The sequence below is a fragment of the Myxine glutinosa genome, chromosome 11 (assembly GCF_964187855.1).
Source record: "Myxine glutinosa chromosome 11, kmMyxGlut1.1, whole genome shotgun sequence".
Classification (NCBI taxonomy): domain Eukaryota; kingdom Metazoa; phylum Chordata; class Myxini; order Myxiniformes; family Myxinidae; genus Myxine; species Myxine glutinosa.
In genome coordinates, this window is record NC_136271.1 from 113,702,760 (window position 1) to 113,720,689 (window position 17,930).

Consider the following 17,930-nt stretch of genomic DNA (forward strand, 5'->3'; position numbering starts at 1 on the left):
AAAAGAAGTTTAGGTTAGCAAAAACGGGGAAATAATGTAAATTGCACAGTTATATTGTAAGAAAAAGGCCTTCTTCAGGGAACAAGTAATGGGTTAACAACTTACAGCTGTTCTGCAGCAATGTAAGTAAATTAAGCCTTGAAAGTTGGTGCAAACAATTCTTACAGGTGTCCCAACCTCTACTGATTACTTCATTACAAACCCCCTGTCTGTATGAAAGCAGTATTGGAACAGACTGTTATTACACCCTCAAGCATTATTTGGACAATGTTGCACAGCGGGAAGTAGTATATTGGAAACTGGAGGAAACTCGGACAGGAAGAGGTCTGGCAGACCCAAAGCCACAACAGAATCAGAAGACAAGTTTCTGAGAGTCAACAGCTTGCGTGATAGGCGGCTCACAGGACAACAGCTTCAAGCACAGCTTAACACTGATCGAAGTAAGCAAGTCTCAGTTTCAACTGTGAAGAGAAGACTTCAAGCTGCAGGTTTGAGGTGCAGCTTAACACTGGTCAAAAAATTGAGGTAATCTAAAACTTTTGACGGGTAGTGTATGCCGAGGAAATGAAAAGCTCCGTTCTTTTAAACATTTAGGTGAAAGGCAGAGACGAGGAGTGTCCTGCCATAGCCTGGCCGTGCCCAATACGTACCTAATCAAGGCATTACAGAAGTTTGGCGCCATTGGACCTCACCCCTTATAACTGGAAGAGAAGACGTGATATTAATAGTACGTACAGTACTCAGTATATTGATTACTTTCTCGAGCAAATAGATTGATTGCTTTTATGTAACTAGATGGTATTCATAGAATACTTACCCTGCGCAGTCAACTTGTTGCGAGCCAACTCTTCTGTTTTTGAACATTTTTTTTCTTTGATCCAATGTGGCTGCCAGACCATGTGAGCGATTACATCATAAATTTATATTCTTTAATATAATTGTTGCATAGATCACGCCCAATACATTTCAAACTGATCAGACTAAGCGTTGTCCCTGTCGAATTATGACGTCATAATTATGGCATCAATGACATCATCGTTAACAACACCTATTCCCCATATGGAGTTCTTTACAATGAGCCATTTAAAAAAAAAATCCATGAAGCGTTTTCGGAGATATAGAGGTGACACTTTTCTCGATTTTCCAAGATGGCGTTTGTACCACGTGACCTATGACGTTATAATTATCATTAAAAAATTCTGCAGGAGGAGCCGCACATATTCTGATAATTTTGTGTCCATCGATCTAACAATTGCAGAGGAATTTTTTTTATTCATACTGATCAGATCAAGTGTTGTACTTGTTGAATTATGACGTCATAATTAAAGCACCGATGACATCACCATCAACATATCTTATTCCCCATGGTGAGTACTTGACAATGAACCATGTATCAATTTTTTCCATTGAGCGGTTTTGGAGATATCGAGGTGTAACGTTTTTCCAAGATGGCGTCCGTACCGTGACCTATGACGTCATAATTATGAATAAAAATATTCTACAGGAGGAGGCGCTCCTATGGTAAAATTTCATGTCAATCGGACCAACAATTGGCGAGAAAATGAATTTTTAAAATGCAGACACGTATGAAGTACAGCACACGGCACACTTACGTACTTGAATGCTTAACCGCGCTTTTCGCTTCGCGATTACTTGTTACCCATGCCACCTAAGGTGGGCAGAGGTCATGTTTTCACCCCTCTTTGTCTGTCTGTGAGCAGGATTTTTAAAAAACGATTCTTTACGATCGAGTGACAGGTACAGGCTGAACAGCACAATATCTCAACAAACAAGGAGCTAATGCTCCAGGTACTCTGCCTTTTGGATGGTATGAGGAATACGTGTGTAATACGAAAGCTACATGTCGAACCGTTTTTGAAATATTGCGTACACAAGCCAAGTTAGCGAGATGGTTGTCATGGCAACATAATTCAGCCAATCACAGCCGTGATCTAATCAGGTTGAGATAATGTCATGAGGAATGAGCAAGACCGCTCCTTTTTGTATCGTGATGATGCGTAGGTAGTATGGCAGATAGGTGCAGGAATTGTGCCTTTGATGATACAAGCGTGGCATTTGGCACACAGTCAGAGTTCGTCCTAAGGAAGATATTTGGCTATAGGGCCATCGCAGATTTGTCCTTTTTTGAAAAATGGCCGCCATTGTTGTCACAGGACAAATCTGCGATGGCCCTATAGCCAAATATCTTTCTTAAGGCATACTCTAACTGTGTGCCAACTCTCGTGCGTGTATGATCAAAGGCACAATTCTCCCAAATACTTCACCTATCTGCCGTACTATAGGGGGTCCGAGACCGTTTCTCGGCTATTGGGAACAATCCTGGAATGGTCGCCACTCCGACGTAGGATACCTGAATGGCTCATTCATCCCAGCGAGCTGGTACTCATTTTGCAGACCTCGGAAGGATGACAAGCTGAGTCAACCCACCTGGTGTTAATTCAACGGTATGACAGGGCTTGAACTCACGATCCTAATATCTCAAAGTAGCCACCTTCGAATGAGCCATCAAACTACCCACCTTGGGGACGGATTCGGACGATAATGGGTGGACAGGTTGGATGTGTGACAAAGACGAATCGATTCGATTTTGGTGAAGATCCGAATCCAGATCCGACCACTGACGATCGGTTAACGGTTAGAATACTTGCCCCGACTCCGGTACTCTTGGAAGTTCGTGGGTCGAACCCGGCCTATAACCAGCCGAGTCATAGCAAAGACTTTTAAAATGGTATTCAGGTGCTAATCCCGGTACTTGATACCGTTCGGACAGAGCAGCCATAGGTTGGCTACCATAGCGCACGCAGGCTTTGCTGTGCGTCAAAGATTCTTGCACAACAATATCAGGGAACATGATTGTATTATTACGTGCAGGTATTAATATCATTGTTATTTTAAAAGCAAACGCCATCATGTTGTTTCGACCAATCAACAGCGACAGGTATTAAACGTTCTTTTCAAACGAGCGCAGGGAAGGATTTGTGGTCGTTTTATTCGTTCGCATTAATATCAAGATGGAACATTATTTTAAATATTCACCAGACATTCGAGGAAAGGTCCTGAAAATGTCGTAAATCGGTGTCTGTTCAATTTGTGCTCATTTAGTAATTAAAGCGGGAAAGGCAACTCGATGTTGATAATTCAAAGTGTTCGTTAATGCGTTCTTTTTCAGGTTTGTTGGAGTTGCCGTTAACGACCGTTTCGTCGGTTATCATCGTCGTCCTGTTTTTCACGTGATTTACCGTTAAACTTCCGTCGCAGTTGCCACGACCCGATGTTGTCCTTTTTGAGATCTTCACGCATCTCGAGGTCCTCGGCTGTCTTCCATCCGACGCTTGTTGCCATGGCATCTTCATCCAACAAGGACCACAACCCGCTGAGCTCGGAACCGTTGGGATATTCAGCTCCCGGTGCTTCGGAAGTCGGTATGGATGGCACAGCCGACGTTATCAGCTCTCTTAGCTCTGGGTCAAGTGGACACACCTATCAAGCCAATCCGTCGTCTCGAGACCATGGAGAACCTGTGATACCTGACTGCGCTGATGCAGCACGAGGATTACCTGTAAGACTACATTTAATCCGTAAAAAGCCTAATGTCACCTATTCACCCATAATGGACCAACAAGAAGCCAAGTACCTGGCAATATCTCCATCAGAAGGTTCCATCTGTGCTCAAGGCAAGTTCCTGTCGTCAAACGTGCCGCCATCGCTGTCCAATCATCTTGAGCCTTCGACTGCTGCGTCCCAGCTCAATGAAGCTCAACCTCAAAGTATACGTTGGCGTTCTCAACCTCCCTTATTCATTTTCCCTTTCAAACATCCGCACAGGGTCACTTATTCGATTAGGCCCGGTTTCAAATACTCTTTGCAGCTGCCATGCCGATCAGACTCCCAAAATATTCACGCCGTCCAAGCGCAGACTCAGGCCCAGATCAGGTACCAGGTGCACGCTTGTTCTCGAGAGAAGCGATGTTTTTGTGACTTGCGCAAGAACTTCTTGGCATGGCAGAGGTATCGTCCTCTCGCCGCCTCCTTCTACTCTCAAGCGGCGGATATCGACGCCCTCGCCTGCTACTTCATGTAACTATGGGGATGACGATGTGGGAATCTTTCTGATATTCTCCTTACATTTGCTGTTAAACGATTTTTCCTTAACCCAAATGAATGTATTGTCTCTTCTTTACCCAGTCCAGCTTTGAGCAGGTTGAGCCAAAGTCATCCCCAGCTGGAACCCCAGCAGAGTGTTGCCCTTGCGCACTGCATGTGGAAGCGCAGCAGCTCCTCTCAAAGAATTATTTATTATGAGACCGCAGCAAAGTAAGAGCAGTATCCTTTTTGTTATTACTACCCTCACAGGCGAGGGTATTGCATTTCAGTCCTTTTGTCTGTCTGTCCGCACAGAATAAATATGATTTTAATGGCAACCGTTGGTCCGATTGACAGGAAATTTCCACCATAGGTGCAACTCCACTTGTAGAATTTTTAAAATAATTATGACGTCATAGGTCACGTGGTTCGGCCGCCATCTTGGGAAAACCGAAAAACTTTGCACCTCTATATATCTGAAAGTGCTGCATGGGAAAAAATTGAGACGTGGCTCATTGTAAAGAACTCTCCATGGGGAATAAAATATGCTAATGATGTCATAGGTGCCTCCATTATGACATCATAATTCGACAAGTACAACACTTCATCCGATCAAGATGAAATTTCTTTAGCATCGCAGGATAAATTTGAGAAAATAAAATAAAATGACGTCATCGGCCACGTGGTTCGACCGCCATATTTGTTTTTAACACAAAAGCCTTAAAACCACTGAAAACACATCCTGGCGAGGGTCTGCAATCTCTGATTGCTCTTTCTTGTTATTCTTGGAATATATGTTGACATTACCATTTCCAATCAGAAAAGAGGGATAGTGTTCTTTTCTGCTCGTAATATTTATACTGTACTGTATTTGAATGTTTGCTAAAAACATGGCTGATTGCTAAAGAAAAGAAGGTTGTATGAGTTAAAGTGATAGTGTTTTGTAGGGGGATGTATGTTTGGGAGGTGAGTGTACAACATTAACCATCACCTGTAGAATCAGTCAATTCTGAAGTCTCCCAGCCTTGTGTGAACTACCTGGTGAATAGCAAGCAAGGTGTGGCTGTCTCCCCCTCCCCGATCATAGATTTATGGCAAATGTTTAAAACGTGCCCGCTCGGCTACCGACATACAATGGATGACACTTTCTATGAAGTGTAACAATCATATGGTCATGTAAGGTTTGTCTTACATGTTCAGTAAACTCCATGGGCCAAAGTAAACTCCAGTTCAGTAAACTCCCGACCCTGGTATGAAAACCCACATGCAAACATTCAAAAACAATATTTAACCTTAAGCTCATGCCTCACTCCACAAATTCTATGCATTCGCTCATTGGGCATGCAATTTAAACAGCACAAAATCTTATTGAAACAACTTGTGGTTGGGAAAATGGTGGATGTAGCAGGAGGGCTGCTTCTTCTTCTTGCTCCGAAGAATCTGTTAAGTCAATGGACCCGTCTACCCGGTAAAGACCCCTCCCCCAACGCCATCTATCAGGGCCCTGGGGACCCGGTGTAGGAGGATAGAATCACTCCAGAGTGGTTTTTATCTCCAGATGAAATCACTCCCCCAAGGATTTTAACACTCCCCCTAGGATTTTATCACTCCCACTAGGATTTTATCACTCCCACTAGGATTTTATCACTCCCAGTAGGATTTTATCACTCCCTCAAGGATTTTAACACCCCCTAGGATTTTAACACTCCCCCAATGATGTTAACACTCCCCCTAGGATTTTATCATACCCCCCCTAGGATTTTAACACTCCCTCTATGATGTTAACACCCCCCTAGGATTTTAACACCCCCCCTAGGATTTTAACACTCCCCCAATGATGTTAACACTCCCCCTAGGATTTTATCATACCCACCGCCTAGGATTTCAACACCCCCCCCCCCCCTTGGAGTTTAACACTCCCCCTAGGATTTTATCACTCCCACTAGGATTTTATCACTCCCCCTAGGATTTTATCACTCCCACTAGGATTTTATCACTCCCACTAGGATTTTATCACTCCCACTAGGATTTTATCACTCCCTCAAGGATTTTAACACCCCCTAGGATTTTAACACTCCCCCAATGATGTTAACACTCCCCCTAGGATTTTATCATACCCCCCCTAGGATTTTAACACTCCCTCTATGATGTTAACACCCCCCCTAGGATTTTAACACTCCCCCAATGATGTTAACACTCCCCCTAGGATTGTATCATACCCCCCCTAGGATTTTATCATACCCCCCTAGGATTTTAACACTCCCCCTTGGATTTTACCACTCCCCCTTGGATTTTAACACCCCCCCTAGGATTTTAACACCCCCCCTAGGATTTTAACACTCCCCTTGGATTTTAACACTTCCCCTTGCAGGATCAAATGACTCCCCAGGATTCTAACACTCCCCCTATATATTTTGTGATTTAAACAATATTTATTGCATGGTAATTAGAAACAACCATGACAAAGTTAGTGAATATGAACATAAAATGATCAATGAATTGATAAACAGCGCAGAATGACGTCCTTTGTAAACGTCTCTCCCTAAAAATAGAAATACAATGTTTTTCGCATCCCCGTGTTAAACTGGGCAAATCAAATAAAGAAAAGTATAAATTTAACATTCAAATAACTATATATTTTGATATTAGAGCATTCGCAGTAATCGTTACGATACATTTACGATGTTTTATACTAAAAGGATATTTTCATTTCAACACATAATATGTCATTTTAAGTTACGTTCTATAACTTTACTGCACTTTTACCAAATATCAAATACGGGTTTTAAAATGTTACTCAAATGTTTGTATATTGGCAAAGGTGTGTTCAGGTACCGATAACCAGGAAACGAGCGCTTCTGAGCAGTTCTGAGAACTGGATATATGAATGTATAGTATAATAATATTCACAAATTTCACAAAATAAAGTCTAATCTAATAGATTTAAGCGATGTTAAATGACGATGTCTGAACTCAACACCTACAATACTTATTGCATTTCCGTACTGTAAACGTCCCAATGTTTCAGTGCTCATTCCATTCATTTGTATTTCATTGACATATTCGCACTGCACATTTGTGGAAATAAATATTGTTTAATCATTTCGATAAGAATCCAAGAATCGAACTAAGTATATTGGCCAGAGCACATGTAGTGTTCCCATGGGTGTACAAAATAGATCGTACTCATTGTGCTGTTATTGAATCGAATGGATGCATTTTAAATGAGGTTACAAACCTTCTTGTGCGGCCATTTATATTCATGAATTTAAGTTATTTCCATGAATCAATGTGAGGGGTTTCATGGAATAAACTTTGACTTGACTGCACTTTGGCTATACAATGGACAGATCATGAATGTATGATATTCATCTTCCATGCATACACCATCATCCATGCACTGAGATTTAATCCTTAATTGGATCGAGTATGATCCAGGGTAGACTGGGTCCACTTTTGCTACAAGTTAATTCGGATGTTTTGACAGTTTGCCGATCACTTTATACTCATTGTCAATGATAACGTGAATTGCATGCTTCCTATATCTTTTGCTTACAAACTATACCATATCTTACAAACCATGATCATTGGCGAAGTTGGTGTTCTTTCAGACAACATGAGTACGCGATTTCCTGGAGTGTTGTTCTCACAGTTAGTATCTCATTCGAGGTCTTGACAAGGAGGGGGGGGGGGGGGGGGGATATGTCTGTTGGAGAAGGGACGGGGGTATTTTCATCTGTAATTCTACAAAAGTATGAAGCGGCTAATATTTATTCCACTCGATCTTCAATGATGGATTTCGACGCTACACGCACGTTCCTCGCTACTCATGAATACCCTGCAATGCGCATTGGTGATCGTGGGAAGAAGTGAAACTTTACAGTCATCAACTCGGAAACTTTGTCGGAGTTGTTCTTCAAGCGCAAGACTACAAGAAACAAGGAAAAGCAAGGTAGGTCCGAGTTTACTGACTACTGATGGACGTCTTTACAAAAATATTTGTACTCACGTGATTTTAAAACATTCAATCTCAGTTGAAGTACGTGTAGCTATAGTTTAAACAATGTTTAAAACTACTATAAAGCAAAAGTTTTTACTCACCGCTAAATTAATATTTCTTGTTTAATTAAATAAATCTCTCACAATGTTTTCAAATAACCTTTTAATTAAATTAAATTCACCAAAAGAGGATATTCTAAATCGTTAACAATATATTCATGCTCTGAAATACCCTTCCCATGCATTCTGCAATGTAAATATTGAATCATTTGAAAACTATGATGATCATAAATGAACTCATGTCTTCTTTTGTTGTATTGAAATAACGATGGGCTCGGATTAGTTTGTTTTTTTTTCATACAAGATCGAGGCTCGTCAAAGAGCTAACATTAATCACACAAAGACAAACCAACACATACAACATATAACATGGGGAGCGGTAGACAAGATGGGGAGAGAGGGGGCAGGAAACAAAACACAACATTTGAGAGCAGGGACATCGAGAGATCTGTGGGAGGGAGAGGGCATGCGAAGGGGGAGTGGGAGAGGTATAAAACATATGGACACTGCAAGGACTTCCAGGAAAGAAGTTGGAATTTCAAACAAAGTGGATCTGGGGTGAATTAGCGGGGGTAGAAAACATCAAGGTTTTGGATTTTTGTTTTTGTTTTGTATACAACATCGAGGCTCGTGAAAGAGCTAATATTAATCACACAAAAAGTCAAACCGACACACAAAACACAAAAAACAAGGGGAGCGGCAGACAAGATGGGGAGAGAGGGGGAAGGACACAAACACAACATTTGAGAGCAGGGACATCGGGAGGACTTGGGGGGAGGTGGGAGAGGTACAAAACATATGAACACTGCAAGGACTCTGGGGTGAATTACCGGGGGTAGAAAAGATCAAGGTTTTGGATGGGGGAAGATAAGAGATGGTGGTGAACAGTTGTTTTAAAGACCTGGAGGGAGAAGTGGGATTGAAGGGAGTGTGGGAGTTTGTTCCAGAGGTGGGAGAAAAGGGGAATGAAAGAGTGAAGGTGAGCAGAGAGCCTAGATTTTGGCAGTTGAACCATAAGAGGGTTGCAGGCAGATCTTGTGCGACCTGAAGGAATATTGGGGGGACAGAGCACAGAGAGCTGGGGGAGCAAGGCCGGAGAGGAGTCGGGAGAAGACAGAAAGACCACCAACCTGCCTGCGGTGAGTGAGTGAAAGGCCCTCAGAGTTGACTTCATCGCAGGAGATTCCAATGATTCTGAAAGCTTTGGCCTCAACAGCGTGAAGCCGAGCTAGGTGTGAGGCAGGAGCACCAGCCCAGAGGGGGGGAACAGTATTCCATTGAGCTGCGGATGAAAGCCTTGTATGTGGTGAGGAGCTCAGGTGTGCCAAGGAAGGCCTTCGCACGACGGAGGATGCCCAGTCGCGACTGGCTTTGGAGGCCAGCTTGGAAATGTGGTTTTCCCAAGAAAGATCATGGCAGATAGTGAGACCTAAAAGCATGAGCGACAGAACTTCTTGGAGAGGATTGTTGAGAAAGTATATGGGAGGGTTTTCCAGTCGGTCCTTTCGGAGAGACATTGTAAGAGTGTGAGATTTGTCAGGATTGAAAGACATGTTCCACTTGTTTGACCAGTCTGTGATTTTGTCCAGGTCTTCAGAGAGTGAGGAGGCTGCAGACTACCGATCTGGGGGAAGAGGAATGGAGCGGCAGAGAGTGGAGTCATCAGCAAAGAGATAGAGGATTTTCCAGAGAGTCGGAGAGGTCACTCATAAAGACCAGAAAGAGCACAGGGCCCAGAACACTGCCTTGGGGGACTCCAGCCTGAACAGGAAGGGGAGATCAGAGAAATCCATTCAGGGCCACACGTTGACTACGACCAGAGAGGAAGTCCGCAAGCCATGCGTGGAGATTTCCATGGATACCATAGGAGGAGAGTTTGGTGTGCAGAGCTGGGTGCCAGACCGTATCGAAGGCACGTGATATGTCAAGGGAGACAGCTCTGATTTCCTGTTTGGCATTGAGGACCTCCATCCATTGTTGAGACAGCAGAAGCAGCATGTCCAGAGTTGAATGACCTGGTCTGAATCCAAATTGATGATCTGAGATCAAGCCATTGGAGAAGAGGAAGGATTTGATATCCAAAGCAATGATGGATTCCATGACTTTGCTGATAATTGGGAGCAGGCTGATTGGTCTGCAGTTGCAAGGATCTGTTTTTGCACATTTTTTGTGTAAAGCGGTTATGTTTGCTGATTTCCAAGCAGATGGCAGATGACCTTGAGCAAAAGAGAGGGTGAAAAGAACAGAGAGAGGGTGAGATAGAGCGGCAGAGCAGGATTTTAGGACCCGTGGGCTGATGCCATCTGGTCCAGTTGCAGAATCAGAGTCGAGGTTTGACAAAAACTTCTCCACCTTGTCAGGAGAGAAGGACAGAGTCCAGGAGCAGTTGGGTTCGACTGGGTAAGGTGGGAACAGAGAGAGATGGGTTTGGGACACAATATTTTGAGGCAAACACAGAGTTTAGGCATTCGGCTGTGTCACGTGCGGTGTCAACTGTGTAGCCATTTGAGGTGAGGGAGGGGATGGAGGGGGAGCAAACACCAGAAACGGATTTGACCAGACACCACCTTGATTTGGAGGAAGGAGACAGGTTTGAGAGTTCATTCTTAAGTGTGGAGAGATAGTGCTTCCTGGCACTCCTGAGGGTAGACACACACTTGTTCCGAGCTTGGTGGAAGGAACTGAGATTGCCTTCAGTTGGATTAGCCTTCCAAGAGGCAAAGGCAAGTTGTTTCAAGGCAACTGCCTCACCACAAGATTCAGTGTACCATGGACGGGAGGAAGGGTAAGCCAACTGAAGACGAGATGGGATAAATCTGTGCATGAGAGAGAGCAGTTTGCTTTGGAAGAATTCCCAGGAAGAATTGATGTCAGAGGCAGTAGTTGGGAGACCAGTCCAGATGATTGATGGCTGCTTGAAGACCGTGCCAGTCGGTCTGAATGAAATGCCAGGCTCGTCGACGCTGAGGAGGCTCTCTGAGAATGGCCAGAGAGATGTCCATTTTAACAAGCACATGATCAGAAGAACCGATTGGAGCAGAAGAAGAGCAGCAGACATTTACAGGGAAGTTTGTCATCACCAAGTCGAGAAGAGAAGATACTCCATTGGCTGAGATCCGGGTCGGGAAATTGACAGTTTGTGTCAATCCCAGTGAGTGACAGAAGTCCTTTGCTGAGGTGCCATGACTGGTGAGAGAGGAACGCACACCCAGCCAGCTGGCATGATGACAGTCGAAGTCGCCACATATGAGGAAGAGAGAGTTGGAATGAGTTGATAGAAGTTGGTCCATGTTGTCAGACAGTGAAATGTAAATGGAGTCATCACTGTTTGGAGGACGGTACAGAACACATATGAACAAAAGGTGGGAGCGGAGAAGAAGCCGTAGCCAGAGGTACTCCTGGGGGTGAGGTGGAGAGAGGGCAGTGCCAGGAGAGCGAGGAAGAGTTTTTGATAAGGATAGCAACCCCACCACCAGGACGAGGCTCAGGTCTATCATACCGGAGGAGGGAGTAACCAGGAAGAGATATTAAGGAATCAGAGACATCTTGAAGGAGGAAAGTTTCTGTTAAGCAGATCAAGTCTGGATTGTCAGAAGCAACCTGTATGGAGAGATCAGTCAGGTTTGAGCGAAGGCCCTGGATGTTTGAGGTTCATACCGTTAATGAAGAGAGAGGGGGAGCATCGGGTACAGGACAGTGTAGGGGAGGGGTAGGGTAAGATGAAGGATGAGAGGGAGAGGTAGGGAGAGCAGTTTTTTTTTTTTTTTTTTTTTTTTTTTTTTGTATACAATATCGAGGCTCGTGAAAGAGCGAACATTAATCACATGAACACACAGAAAGACAAACCGACACATAAAACATAACATAGGGAGCGGTAGACAAGATGGGGAGAGAGGGGGAAGGACACAAACACAACATTTGAGAGCAGGGACCGAGAGACATGGAGACATCGAGAGATCTGAGAGAGGGCGAGGGCTTTGGGGGGGGGGGGGCGTGGGAAGGGGGCAGTGGAGAGGTATAAAACATATGGACACTGCCAGGACTTCCAGGAAAGAAGTTGGAATTTCAAACAAGGTGGATCTGGGGTGAATTAGCGGGGGTAGAAAAGATCAAGGTTTTGGATGGGGGAAGATAAGAGATGGTGGTGAACAGCTGTTTTAAAGACCTGGAGGGAGGAGTGGGATTGAAGGGAGTGAGGGAGTTTGTTCCAGAGGCGGGAGAAAAGAGGAATGAAAGAGTGAAGGTGAGCGGAGAGCCGAGATTTCGGCAGTTTAACCATCAGAGGGTTGCTGGCAGATCTTGTGCGACCTGTAGGAATATTTGGGGGACAGAGCACAGAGAGAGCTGGGGGTGCAAGGCCGGAGAGGAGTCGGTAGAAGACAGAAAGACCACCTACCTGCCTGCGGTGAGTGAGTGAAAGGCCCTCAGAGATAGCTTCATCGCGGGAGATTCCAATAATTCTGAAAGCTTTGGTTTCAACAGCGTGAAGCCGAGCTAGGTGTGAGGCAGGAGCACCGGCCCATAGGGGAGAACAGTATTCCATTGAGCTGCGGATGAAAGCCTTGTATGTGGTGAGGAGCTCAGGTGTGCCGAGGAAGGACTTCGCACGACGCAGGATGCCCAGTCGGCGACTGGCTTTGGAGGCCAGCTTGGAAATGTGGTTTTCCCAAGAAAGATCATGGCAGATAGTGAGACCCAAAATCTTGAGCGACAGAACTTCTTGGAGAGGATTGTTGAGAAAGTAGATGGGAGGGTTGTCCAGTCGATCTTTTCGGAGAGACATAGTAAGAGTGTGAGATTTGTCAGGATTGAAAGACATGTTCCACTTGTTTGACCAGTCTGTGATTTTGTCCAGGTCTTCAGAGAGTGAGGAGGCAGCAGACTGCCGATCTGAGGGAAGAGGAATGGAGCGGCAGAGAGTGGAGTCATCAGCAAAGAGATAGAGAGGATTTTCGAGAGAGTCAGAGAGATCATTGATGAAGACCAGAAAAAGCACGGGGCCCAGAACACTGCCTTGGGGAACTCCAGCCTGAACAGGAAGAGGAGATGAGAGAAACCCATTCAGGGCCACACGTTGACGACGACTAGAGAGGAAGTCCGCCAGCCATGCGTGGAGATTTCCATGGATACCAAAGGAGGAGAGTTTGGTGAGCAGAGCGGGGTGCCAGACCGTGTCGAAGGCACGTGATATGTCGAGGGAGACAGCTCTAATTTCCTGTTTGGCATTGAGGACCTCCATCCATTGTTGAGACAGCAGAAGCAGCATGTCCAGAGTAGAGTGACCTGGTCTGAAACCAAATTGATGATCAGAGATCAAGCCATTGGAGAAGAGGAAAGATTTCATATCAGAAGCAATGATGGATTCCATGACTTTGCTGATAATTGGGAGAAGGCTGATTGGTCTGTAGTTGCTAGGATCTGTTTTTGCACCTTTTTTGTGCAAAGCGGTGATGTTGGCTGATTTCCAAGCAGATGGCAGTTGACCTTGAGCAAAAGAGAGGGTGAAGAGAACAGAGAGAGGGTGAGATAGAGCAGCAGAGCAGGATTTTAGGACCCGTGGGCTGATGCCGTCGGGTCCAGTTGCAGAATCAGAGTCGAGGGTTGACAGAAACTTTTCCACCTTGTCAGGAGGAAAGGACACGGAGTCCAGGAGCAGCAGGGTACGACTGGGTATGGTGGGTACAGAGAGGGATGGGTTTGGGACACAAGATTTAGAGGCAAACACAGAGTTGAGGCATTCAGCTTTTTCACGTGCAGAGTCAGCTGTGTAGCCGTTTGAGGTAAGGGAGGGGATGGAGGGGGAACAAACACCAGAAACGGATTTGACCAGACGCCACCAGGATTTGGAAGAGGGAGACAGATAAGAGAGTTCGGTCTTGAGAACGGAGAGATATTGTTTCCTGGCTCTCCTGAGGGTGGACACACACTTGTTTCGGGCTTTGTGAAAGGAAATGAGATTTCCTTCCGTTGGATTTGCTTTCCAGGAGACGAAGGCAAGTTGTTTCTGGGCAACAGCCTCACCACAAGATTCCGTGTACCATGGACGGGAGGAAGGGTATGACAACTGAAGACGAGATGGGATAAATCTGTGCATGAGAGAGAGCAATTTACTTTGGAAGAATTCCCAGGATGAGTTGATGTCAGAGGTGGTAGAGATGGGAGACCAGTCCAGATGATTGATGGCTGCTTGAAGACCGTGCCAGTTGGCCTGAGTGAAATGCCAGACTCGTCGACGCTGAGCAGGCTCCCTGAGGATGGTCAGAGAGATGTCCACTTTAACAAGGACATGATCAGATGATCCGATCGGAGCAGAAGAAGAGCAGCAGACATTTTCAGGGAAGTTAGTCATAACCAAGTCCAGAAGAGAAGATGTTCCGTTGACTGAGATCCGGGTCGGGAAATTGACAGATTGTGTCAGTCCCAGTGAGTCGCAGAAGTCCTTTGCTGAGGAGCCATGGCTGGTGAGAGAGGTACCCACACCCAGCCAACTGGCATGATGACAGTTGAAATCACCACATATGAGGAAGAGAGAGTTGGGATGAGTAGATAGAAGTTGGTCCATATCATCAGACAGCGAGATGTAGATGGAGTCATCACTGTTTGGTGGACGGTACAACACACATATGAACAAGAGGTGGGAGCGAAGGGGAAGCCGTAGCCAGAGGTATTCCTGGGGGTGAGGTGGAGAGAGTGCAGTGCAGGGCGAGTGAGGAAGAGAGTTTTTGATAAAGATAGCAACCCCGCCTCCAGGACGAGGCTCAGGTCTATCATACCGGAGGAGGGAGTAGCCCGGGAGAGATACTATGGAATCAGAGACATCATAAAGGAGGAAAGTTTCTGTTAAGCAGATCACGTCTGGTTTGACAGAAGCAACCTGTATGGAGAGATCAGTTAAGTTTGAACGAAGGCCCCGGATGTTTGAGGTCCATACCGTTAATGAAGAGGAAGGGGGAGCATCAGATACAGAACAGGGGGGAGGAGGGGTAGGGTAAGATGTGGAAGAGGTGGAAGAGGTAGGGAGAGCTGTTGAAGGTGTGTCAGAGATTTCAGAATAGCTCGGAGAAAGGGAAGGATGGGGCGGACAAAAGGTTTGATGGTGATTGGGTGAGCCACAATGAGGTGTTATTTGAGGAGGGGGAAGAGCGAGGCAGAAGGTTGGGGGAGATGGAGGTGAGAGTTTGAAGGGGGAAGAAGCGGGGAGGACGCTTTGAGGAGGGGGAGTGAGCGGGGGGAAATTGAGAAGCAATGAGGGTGGGGAGATTTGAAGGGGAGGTGTGAGGGGGGAGTTTGGGAGGGAAGGGACAAGGGGAGGGATTTGAAAGGGATGGGATATGGGGGAGATTTGGAGGGGAGGGGTGAGGCAGGAGTCTAGGAGGGGAGGGGCGAGGGGGCGTCTTGGCGGGGAGGGGTGAGGGAGTAGTTTAGGAGGGAGGGGGCAAGGGGGGAGATTTGAAAGGGATGGGTGATGGGGAAGATTTGGAGGGGAGGGGTGATGGGGAAGATTTGGAGGGGAGGGGTTATGGGGAAGATTTGGAGGGGAGGGGTGAGATTGGATTTTTGAAAGTGTACGATTTATGGGAAACGAACATTTATTGCAAAATGAGTTTCTTGTGACCTTCGAGTTAAAAATACGTTTAAGGACGCTGGATGGAGGATGGAGTGCAGGAGAGTTTAGGGAATGTAGAACAAAGGCACTATAGGAGATGGATATTTTTTTTGGGATGAATTGATTTGGTGAGCAAGTCGAAAGCAGCCTTTTAAAGAAGAAGAAGAAAAAGGTGTTATAAAATATGACGGAATACATAACTTGAGGGGAAAGTGTAAACATTGAAGGTTAATGAGTGAAAACTATCTGGGGAAATGGGGGAGAAACACGTGGTCGAAGAACGAACGAACGAATAAGAATGAATAAACGAATGAGAACAGAGAAGGAAATGTTTTTTTTTTTTTTTTTTTTTTTTTTTGAGTTGAGATTTACACAAGGAAGTAGGCTATGGGTGAAAAGCCTGGGAATACAGAGAACGAAAGTTATTGGATCACAAACGACGGACCACTGAGAGAAAAACAAAGCCTCAAGGTTGTATAGTGCACACTGTACAAGGCCTTGCTCGCGACACGGCAAACAGACGATCAATTTATGAAAGATAAACACCGAGAAACAACCAAAGTTGCACACAATAACTTCACACACCGAAAGATAAATACAGTTTCGACAAAATACAATTGTAAACAGACTTAACTTCGAAAAACGTGGAGACCGTATGGAGCTTCGAAAATCCCTGCCGCCGTCTCCAAGATCTCGCGAGATCTCCCAAGAAGTAGGGAACAGGGCAGTTGATAGTGTGTCAGAGATTACAGAAGAGTTACAAGAAAGGGAAGGATGAGGACGAAAGGTTTGATGGTGATGGGATGAGGCACAGTGAGGGTTGTTTGAGGGGGGGGGGGGCAGAGGAAAGTAGAAGGTTGGGGGAGGTGGAGGTATGAGATAGAAGGGAGACAAAGTGGGGAGGAGGCGGCTTTGAGGAGGAGGGGGGAGGAGGGAGAATTGGAGAGGAATGGTATGGGGGAGATTTGAAGGGGAGGGGTTGGGGGGAGTTTAGGAGGGGAGGGGCAAGGGGGGAGGGGGGAGTTTAGGAGTGTAGGGGCAAGGGGGGGATTTGGAGGGGAGGGGCAAGAGGGGAGTTTAGAAAGTGGATGATTAATGAAAGACGAACATTGGTAACAAATTGGGTTTATTGTGATTTTCAAGTTAGCGATCTGATTAAGAACGATGGAGGAGGGGTGGAATGAATGAGAATTTAGAGCATGTAGTGAGGGAGAAGTATAAGAGATTGAATTATTTTTTTTGAAGTGGAGTGAGTTGGAGAGGAAATTCAAAAGAGCCTTTTAAATAGGAAGAAAAACAGCGTGTTGTAATAAACCACTTAATAAAACTGCTGGGGAAAGTTTAAACATATTTAAATGATATTTAAACAGAACCGTGAAGAACAATCTTATATTCACAAAATACCAACGGGGAGAGGGCCGAGAGGGACAACCACGAGTCACGTGAACAGGGCAAAAGGTGGATGGCAAGGAGATAATGGGGGCGGGGCGAACAGCACACGTGGACAGAAGTACACGATGAGACAACAGCACACGTTGAGAAAGGAAAATAAATGTTTTTGTTTTTTTTTCTTGGTTTTTTTTGGGGGGGGGGGGGTGGGATTTAGAACGTTAGACAAAGAGTAGATGTTTGGGGGAGAAGGGAAACATCTAAGAACCAAGCAAAACAAGAAGTAGGGAACTTAAGTTAACAACCACCGACGGGGGTAGCCTCAGGGTACAAGGCCGCACATGCGGAGCAAACAGAACACGATTAATTTATTACGAGTTACAGGAAATTCAAACCAAAACTAACTATAAACAAACAATAACGCATAGACGATAAAATAACGAGTTGAAATTTGACAAACGCACAAATGGAAAAATAACTTCACTTTGGATGCCTGGAGAGAACCAAGCTTCAAGGTAGGAAGCTTCAACAACTAGGCCGCGCGGCACGAAATACTCGACTCGACTGCTGGTTCACTCTCGAGTTCAAATACTCTAGTTCACTCGAGAGTGAGATTTTCGGGGAGTGAGAGAATCCTGCTACACCGGCACAATTGTCCGATGTGACTGCAGGGCCATTTAGCACCCGGTGCTCCCCAATGGCCCAGGTGGCCTTTCCACAACTGAAAATTTTAAAATTGCCTGGATGACCCACAACAATGCACAAAAGGGCC